Genomic DNA, 9,960 nt, shown 5'->3' with positions numbered 1-9,960 from the left:
ATGGCTTGTATCATTTTTAGTCAAGCCTCATCTATGCCTATTTTGTTCAGCATTCTTATCATAAAAGGGTGTTGAATTTTGTCAAATGCTTTTTCTTCATCAATTGAGAGAATCATATGGTTTTTGTTTTTGCTTCTGTTTATGTGGTGAATTACGTTTATAGATTTGTGTATGTTGAACTATCCCTGCATCTCTGGGATGAAGCCCACTTGGTCATGGTGTATTATTTTCTTAATAAGCACCTGGATTCAGTTAGCTAGAATTTTGTTGAGAATTTTTGCATCTATATTCATAAGGGATATTGGTCTGTGGTTTTCCTTTTTTGTTGCGTCCTTTCCTGGTTTTGGTATCAGGGTTATGTTGGCTTCCTCCTTTCTCTTCTTGCTTTCACTATGCCAGTAAAGTATACTGAACCAGAAAACTTTGAGGTATGCAGAAGTCAGTTTTCATAGATTCCAATTCCACTTAAGGGAATATATGCTTTTTAGGAGCCATATAATTGCAAATAGACATCTGGCTAATTGTCTCCCAGTATCTGTTCTCCCTAGATATATAGCCATAAAATATTTAGCTGCACAGCTACATGTGACCCTGTGTGATAATTAATTTTACATGTCAATTTGAGTGGGCCACAGAGTGCCCAGATTAAATATTTTTTCTAGATTTGTCTATGATGACATTTCCACAGAAAATTAGCATCTGTAATTTACAGCTTGAGTAAAGCAGACTGCCCTCCCTGGTGTGGTTGGGCATCATCCCATCTATTGAGGGCCTGAACAGAACAAAAGGTGAAAGGAGGAGAAATTCACAGCTGTATATATTATATATAAGCTCTTAAATGTATTAATATATATTAATATGATATAGATGTAGATTTAGTTATAGATATAGATCCATCCTACTGATTCCGTTTCTCTGGAGAACCCTGACTAATACAGATTTTAGTACCAAGAGTGGTTTTAGAAGAATAGAATTTTAAGGATGAGTTTTCTTTTCTTTTCTTTTTTTTTTTTTTCTTTTGAGACAGAGTCTTGCTGTCTCGCAGGCTGGAGTGCAGTGCCATCATCATAGCTCACTGCAACCTCAAACTCCTGGGCTCAAGTGATTCTCCTACCTCAGCCTCCCAAATAGCTGGGACTACAGGCATGTGCCATGACACCTGGGTATTTTTTTTCTATTTTTAGTAGAGATGTGGTCTCACTCTTGGCTCAGGCTTATCTGGAATTCCTGAGCTCAAGCAATCCTCCCACCTTGGCCTCGCAGAGTTCTGGGATTACTGACGTGAGACACCACACCTAGCCATTTTTGTTTTATTTAAATCCTTGCCATATAGTTCACTTATTGGATTATTGCTTATTGAACTGCTGAGTTTTTCCTTGCTGAATTGTACAGGCTCTTTACAAATTAAGAAGATTACCTCATTACAGGTATTATAGATGTTGTGAATGTAATTCTCTTAGTGATCTTTTGGTTTATTTTATGATACATTTTTGTCAAGTGATTTACATATTTATATAACTTAAATTTTTAATTCTATTTTAAAAGTATCAAGAGCACTTAACATGCAATCTATCCTCTTAAAATTTTAAGTGTACAAGTCATTATTGTTGACTATAGGCACAATGTTTAACAGCATATCTCTAGAGCTTATTATGCAATTTAATTCCTCCCCCACCCCATGACCATAGTTTCAAGATGCCCTGAATATACACTCTCTATGTGATTTAATGTATTATCCTTTTCTCCATATGTCTTTGGCCATGTTTTTTAAGGGTATATTAATGAATTTATTTATCACATATGAATCACTGAGTCATCTGGTACTTAATATAATGAAGGGGGTTTAAGTGATCAAATTTTATTTGGTCCTGGATCAGGGACCATGTGAGTAATGGGTCCATGTGGAAGGGGTGCCAGGAGCATCATCTCCCAATCAGGCTGAGCCACAGAAACATTGATTCCATGAAAGACCACAGCCCCAGATCTACTCTGAGATATATCCTGCAGTTATTTTATTTCAAATAAACATACTTTCGTTTCCCCACAGAATTAGGTCCCCTAAAATTGCCCCTTTTTTCCCACTTGCTTCTTCAGCAACTCTTCCCATTCCCCTCACAGACAGAAAGGGGAAAAAGAAGTGAAATCTTTAGTTATGATTACTGATCCGAATGAGTATGAAAAGGTATTCTTACCTAGAAGCTCTGGTCCCACCTTCTCCGGCCTGTCATCCCCTGGGTGGATCTGATCGATTTGTTTCCTTTCTTGACTTTCATTATTGGAGATATTTCACTTTAGGAAAAGTGAATTTTCTAAGAAATGTGATCTTCCTACCATTACTCTATGACTTTCCTCTGATTAGGGTGGGGGTGGCAATGCTGAGATGTTAGAAAAGGGTTTCTACTCTCAAGGGGTTTTTGCCTCTGTCTTCTTGGCTATCTACTGACTCATTTGGTTGGTTTCTCTAAAATCTGAGAGTATTTTAAATTTTCCAGGATTTTGTTTACTCACTTTTCCCTCATTTCAAATTTTAAAGTAGATGTCATTTTAATTCTTGGAATATTGTGTCTCTCTCTTCATGATTAACGCTTTAAGTTTATGAAATAAAATTGTGTCACTTCCTTTGTTTTGATGTGGCTGGAGTTTTTCCTTATGATTTTTATTCTCTTTTATTCATTTTATTACATTTTGGAGAAAGAAAATTCTTTAATTTGGTTTAATACATCTATGTACAAAAGAATAAAAGTCAAAGAATAGCCAAGAAAATTTTAAAAAATAATGAACAAGCTAGGGGAACTTTCCTTACCCGACATCAAGAGTTATTATAGGGCCTGGAGGAGCTGAGTCTCTAGAGACGCAACCAGCACTTAATTAGAAAGCAAGAGACTACTATTATGGCGGGGAAGCCCAAGCTGCACTACTATGATAGACGGGGCAGAATGGAGGCCATCCGGTGGCTCTTGGCTGCAGCTGGAGTAGAGTTCGAAGAGATATTTTTAGAATCAGCAGAAGATTTGGATAAGTTAAGAAATGATGGGCGTCTGATGTTCCAGCAAGTGCCAATGGTCGAGATTGATGGGATGGAGCTGGTGGAGACAAGAGCCATCCTCAACTACATCGCCAGCAAGTACAATCTCTACAGGAAGGACTCGAAGGAGAGAGCCCTGATCGACATGTATGTGGAAGGCATGGCACATTTGAACGAAATCATCATTATTCTGTTCACGCATCCACCTGAGGAGCCAGTCGCCCAGCTGGCCTTGCTCAAAGAGAAAACAACCAATCGCTATTTCCCGGCCTTCGAAAAAGTGTTAAAGAGCCACGGACAAGACTACTTTGTTGGCAACAGGCTGAGCCGGGCTGACATTCACCTCGTTGTACTTATCTACAACTTGGAGGAGTTTGACCCCAGCCTCACCGCCAACTTCCCTCTGCTGAAGGCCCTGCAAACCAGAATCAGCAACCTCCCCACCGTGAAGAAGTTTCTGCAGCCTGGCAGCCAGAGGAAGCCTCATGAAGATATGAAATCAATGAAGGAAACCCTGAAGATTTTTAGGCTTTAGTAAAGCAGGCATGGAAGCAAAGCACAGCCCAGACCCATCTGCTACCATTTTACAAGAATAATCTGCTTGCCTAATGCTGACGGTGGCTACTGTGAAGCTACTAAACTTTTCAAATTATGTACTAATGAAAAAAAGAAAAAAACTCCTTTGACAAGTTAAAATTCATTCTTTTTCGTTAGGATCTGATATGGAATCAGATTTCCAGTGTGTCCCTTACCTGCCTCTTTTTGCAATTAAAAACTTAGTACAAAAGGAAAAAAAAAAGAGTTATTATAAAGCTAACATAATTAAGACAGTGTGGTTTTCATAAAAAGATAGCCAATAAACAATAAAACAGACTGCGGAGCCCAGAAATAGGCCCGTGCCTATTTTATACATGAAATACAGTATGATGTTAGAGATCACTGAGCAAAGGATGGATTTTTAAAGATATGGTGCTGTAGAAAATGGTTAGCCATGTAGAAATAAATGTAATTGGACCCCCTACCTCATACTCTACACATAAATCAGTTACAGTTAGAGGCCAAAACTAGTGGGCCTTTACAAAACAATATGGACGAATATGTCACAACCTCAAAGTACAAAAGATGTTTTAAATAAGACACAAAAAGCAAAAACCACAAGGAATAGACATAAATTAAACCACACTGAAATTAAGAACTTATGTTTATCACCACAAAGTGAAAAGACGAACTAAAAACTAGAAGATGTTTGCAGCACAGACAGTGGAAAAAGGATTAGAAGTCAGAGCATATTAAACATCTAAAACAAATAAGAAAAACGAACAATCTGATAGAAAGATGTACCAAAAGAAGAGAATAGGAATTTCATAGACATGGAAGCATAAATATCCTAACAGATGAAAAGATTTTCAACCTCATCAGTAATGAGGGAAATGCAAATTAAAACCACTACGAGGTAAAATTTCATACCCATTTGAATGGCAAAATTTAGAAAGTCTCATATACCAAGAGTCAGCAAGGATGTAGGGTAAGGAGAACACTTACTGCATTATTATAGGAGTATAAACTGACCCAACAACTTTGGAAAACATGTTAGCATTATTTGGTAATGGGATCATTACTCTACAACCCAGCAGTTCCCCTCCAGGCAAAATGCTCTAGAATAACTCTTGCTCTTGTACGTTAGAAAACATAGACAAAAATGTTCAGAACAGCATTATGCCACCCAAATACTCATCAACAGAACGAATAAGTAACATGTAGCATATTCATGCAATGGAATATTAAATAGCAATGAAAACATTAATTATTCACATCAATTTGGATAAATCTTAGAAACAATGCTGAGTGCATGGATACACATAACTCAGTTCCAGTAAACAAAATTAAACATTATACAGTTTATGGAGACTTTCATGGGTGGTAAAATCTCTACAGATAACCCAGGGTTTCTAAACCTATTTGTATATTGATGGGAAAAATGCCATTTAAAGCAGAAAATTGAAACTGTAGCTATAAGAAGGGAAACTGCTGGAGTTAAGTCTCCAAGAATGAAAGACGGAATGGACTTCAGAAGGTTACTTCCTTCTTTTATTTGCAGGTTGAGAATGTTGTTACTTAAGTGTTCATTGTATGATTTCCTTTTATTTTTCCAAAAAAAAAATCACAAACTTGTAACCCACCAATCACAAACTTACAGAGTAGTAGGAAGTACAAAGACAAAACCTTCTAATGAACAATTTGAGTAAGATGTTCCATCACCCTCTAATACTCTAGTGTGTATTTCAACAAATAAGGAAATTCTACCACAATACAAGGAAACATAATAGTAATGCTACCATAAAAACCAAGAAGTTAATATAAACATTAACTTAGATGTTAACATTGATTTCTTCCATCCAATTCTCACACTACATCCATGTTTGCACAGTCTTAGTAATAAATTTTATTGCAGAAAGATGTAGCTTGGAATCACATGCATTTAGTGTCCTCCAGTCTGGATCAATTCCTCAGTGTTTCCATGATATATGTGACCGTGGCACTTCTTAAGATTACAGACCAGTTATTTTTTTAACATGTTCCTCAATTTAAGTTTGTGTGATGTTTTCAGATTATTAGATTCAAGCTATGCAGCTTGGAATGGAAGGAATACCACAGAAGTGATGCTGTGTTCTCATCACATCCTATCAGGTAGCATCTTATTCTCATTTGTCCCATTATTGATAATGTTCACTTTAATGGCTTAAAAATACCACTGAAAAGGGCATATTGGCCAGGCTTCTCCACTGTAATGTTGGTCTTTTTCCTCTCTGCCATTAATAAGTATTTTGTGAGGATAAAATTTGAAATGTTGTAAATATACTAATTCTCACCAAACTTTTGATTTACTCACATACTCATTTATATCTGTATGGACTCGTGGTTTTCCATCTCATTCAATGGATTATAATTTGTTACTACACTATTTTGATGCTCAAATTATCCTAGATTTGGCCAGTGGGAGCCTATTCGAGTTGGTTTTTAAGATCTTTTGATACTCTCCCATCTTTCTTTGATCCTTTCTTTGCTTTCTGGCACAAGAAGTTGTTCTGAGCTTATCTTATATTTTTCCTGTCCTATCCCTAGAATCATCCACATTTCCAAGGTTTTCTATAAATAAAAACGGCATTTAGAAGCCAAGATTTGGGTGTAAGTTGTGTTCATTGCTATGGAGATGTCTCTACTCCCCTCTCAATGCACAATCCCAGACGATATATTCACAGCCATATTGATTTCCATATCTATTGAAAACCATGAGTTAACACAGATCAACTTGATCAGTTCTCCTGTGTAATCAATCTCCTATCTTAACACTACCCAGCATAGATGGCTTCCTCTCTCAACTTGGCTCTGATTCTTGACCAAGATGGTCTTAACAATCTTCTCAGCTTGACAGGTTTTCCCTTACAAAAGACCTCCCTTTTCTTAGAGCATTTCCTTTATAAAACCTGTAATTGTAAATTCTTTCTTAGCCCTATGGAAATGTATGTAAATCTTGGCTCAGCCTATTGCCAGTTTTACAACCCAGGAAATATCTTTCTGAAGAACCAGAGAACCATGTCTTTGAAATGAAAACATCCAAGAAGAGAGCACCCCTGTCTCCCAGGCTCTGTGGGAGGGTGGAAGCATAACTTAAATGGATGCCAGCTAGCAGACACAGATGGCCTAATCAGAGGGAAAAACATTTGCAAACTCAGGAACAACCAAATGTGCTTGACGTCCTCCAGTGCTTTTCCACTACTAGCTCGCCCAGTGCTTAAACATGATAAATATGCACAATTTTTATTTGTCAATTTAAAGAATAAATAAATTTTAAAAACAAAAACAGCATAAAGAAAACCTTCCCACCTTTTTTTTCTGCAGAGTTTAGTTCAGTCTTTCCACCCTATTGCAATAGCATCGAATAAAGTCTTCCTTGCCTGTTTTGCTTTGTCCTGTGCAATTTTTGCTTTGACATTCTTCCTTTCAGGATACCTTCCCAGAGGAACACTTCTTTATTCTACTTGGGCTCGGATATGCCACACGAGGCCAGCCCTCCATTTAGACACCTTCTCAACCTGCTCAGGCTCTGACACCCTACGCGAGGTTGCCTTCTTGCACGTACACCCTCCACACCCCACGCAGGCTGTGCCACCTTTCTGAGCCTGACTTTCTGTTCTGAGCCACTCTGACTCCTCCACTCTCCCACCACTGACATCTACCTTTTGCAGCCCATCTAATGGTTTTAGGACTGAATTGCTTGAAAATGGAGCAGAAAGAAAGAGAAGGTACAAGAAAGAAAGGGAAAGAGGAAGAGTTCATTCATTTTATTTCAGATGTTCTTGCTCTGCCTGTACGTTAGAACTACTTAGGAAGATTTTAAACATTATTGATGCTTGGCTCTATCCCTAGAGATAAGTGATTATACCATGGAGGCCACAGGCATCTGCTTTACGGAAAGCTCCCCAGATGATATTAATGTGCAGTGTGGTTTGAGAACCACTGTTCTATTGTGGGCAAAAAGGAGAGGTTTGTAGGGGTGCAGGTGAGTTTGAGGATCTAGAGAATGGAACATGCAAGAAAGCCCATCTGATGACTTTAATTTTGTCCACTCATAGGAGGAGATGTCATCAGGTCAGAGGGATGGAGGACAAAATTGTCAGGGGGTGGGAAATGGAGAATCTATGAAATAATGCTTATTGAGAGAGAAAGATAAAGCTTAATAAAAAAACTGTAGATTATTGGTCAATGTACATTGCCCACTTGAAATTATATGCTTTAGGGCCTGGTAAAATTTCTCAAATATTAAATTTATATTTTTTAAAAGTACATATAGAACAAAATGAAAGAAAGTAAACATTAAGAAATGGAGATTGTGTTCGAATAATATGAGTTTTTCTCCCTTCTTTGTGTATTCTGTATTTCTTAAGTTTGAAAATAAAGTTTTATTGTATTCATAATAGAAGAAATGATGGTTTTTAGCTTTATTCAGGTATAACTGATATACAAAAAAAAATTGTACACATTTAATATACACATCCTGATGAGTTTGGACATATGCCAACACCCATGATACCATCCCCACAACCAAGTTACTAAACATATTCATCACCTCCAAAAAGAAAAAATAATGTTTTAATTTTCAAAAGATGATGAAATCAATGGTGACCCAGCAAGCAGAAGAATTTAAGGGCACCGTATTAGTTTGCTAGGACTGCCATAGCAAGTACCACAAATTGGGTGGCATAGACAACGGCAATTTATTTCCTCACAATTCTGGAAGCTAGAAGTCCAAAGTCAAAGTGTCAGGTGGGTTTCTTCTAGGGCCTCTCTATTTGGCTTGTAGATGTCTGTCTTCTCCCTGTGTCTTCACGTGGTCATCCCTCTGTGCCTGTCTGCGTCCAAATTTCCTATCCTTAGGAGGAGGCCAGTCGGATTGAATTAGGGGCACTCTAATGGCCTCATTTTAACTTAATTACCTCCTTCAAGACCCTATCTCCAAATACAGTCACATTCTGAGGTGCTGAGAATTAAGACTTTAACATACAAATTTTGGGGGGGGACACAATTCAACCCATTTGATCACACTGAGATTTTAATGTTTTCCCTGGTATTTCTATTCTCTTTATACGATAGGTGTTTTTTTTTCCTTATTTCTTAACTCTTACGACCTAAAAAAATCTATCTGTCCTAAAAATCTGTTTGTAGTTCAATTTATTGGTTCTTTCCTGTGATGTTATTATAAAAATATTTCATGTCCTTCCATGTTTAAAAAGATATATTTCCAAGTGAAACTGAAACTGTCTGCATTTCTACTTCCTCATTCTACTTCTGCGCTGGAACTCTCACACCTCTTTATAAATAGAAACAGGGAAACAGAAAACTTTGCAACTTAATGGCTTAGTTTTTTAAAAAGGATCCTTATCATCATGTGTCTCCTAGCCTTGAGAAGAGGAATAAGAAAGTAAAGGTTAAAAGGACCTGTTTCAAGTTTCTGATATAAAAAGACAAAGTTTTCAAGAAAATTCTGGTAAGTTATTGAATCATTAAACCTTTCTTTATTATTTGTGCCTATGAGGGGCAGGTATTTTTTAAAACTCCAGCTGTACTTTTTATTTAAATATGTGTTCATACATAAACCATTACTTATAAAAATATTAAAGTAATGAGAAATATCAACATATTAAATACGTATCAGTATATTTAACTGATACAAACTTTGTGCGTGCTCTTCTAAAAAGAAATGTACCCGTGCGTGTAATTAGGATGGTGAGAACAAATCGGAATGGTGAGAGGGTTTCTGGTCATCTTGGGTAGGTGGGGGGGAGGAAGATAGAGAAACAAGGCAAAGAGGGTCAGAGATTTAACCATAGAAGATTGTAAAGGAAGCCGTAGTCATGTGTAATTATTCAAAATTGTGCCTTCCATAACATGTTATTAACAGTTTTACACTTTATCAAAGATAACACCCCCCATTAACTATGCTTCTCTTTCAGTCTTTCGTTCACATCCATCTCACAGTGTCTAGCAGGGGGTGCTGCAAAAGGGACCTTGTGCCACCTAGCAGGCCACAGCTTCTCTCACTTCCTCTGTTCAGATTCTGCCAATAGATAGCAGACAGGTGGAAATAGTCTTCTGGGGTAGGGTCACTGTATTTGTTCCCCAAAGCTGAAGTCTTTTCTTCTGTTAAATGGAAAAATTGGTTGAAAACTACAAAAATTCAAAGTGTACTTCAGGAAAATGAAACTAACTTGCTTGTGTGTAGTTTCAGTTCGCCAGATCATCAGGGAAGGGTGTGTATAACCCGCTTGGGCTAGAGCCAAGATTCTGAACTGTTTTGCCCTCACATCAGTTCTAGGAGTCCTGCAGAACAGAACAACTCCTCAGGCTGTGGTTATCTGGGGTGCTGCTGAGGGACC

The 9,960-nt window shown here is 37.4% G+C and overlaps 1 pseudogene; it reads left to right on the top strand.

Annotated features, from left to right (window-relative positions):
• Positions 1-2,882: 2,882 nt before the first annotated feature.
• LOC105813077 lies at positions 2,883-3,560 on the top strand (annotated as a pseudogene).
• Positions 3,561-9,960: the final 6,400 nt, after the last annotated feature.

The sequence above is a fragment of the Propithecus coquereli genome, unplaced genomic scaffold (assembly GCF_000956105.1).
Source record: "Propithecus coquereli isolate 6110/MARCELLA unplaced genomic scaffold, Pcoq_1.0 Scaffold108, whole genome shotgun sequence".
NCBI classification, from domain to species: domain Eukaryota; kingdom Metazoa; phylum Chordata; class Mammalia; order Primates; family Indriidae; genus Propithecus; species Propithecus coquereli.
This window is presented reverse-complemented; position numbering and strand designations above follow the sequence as displayed.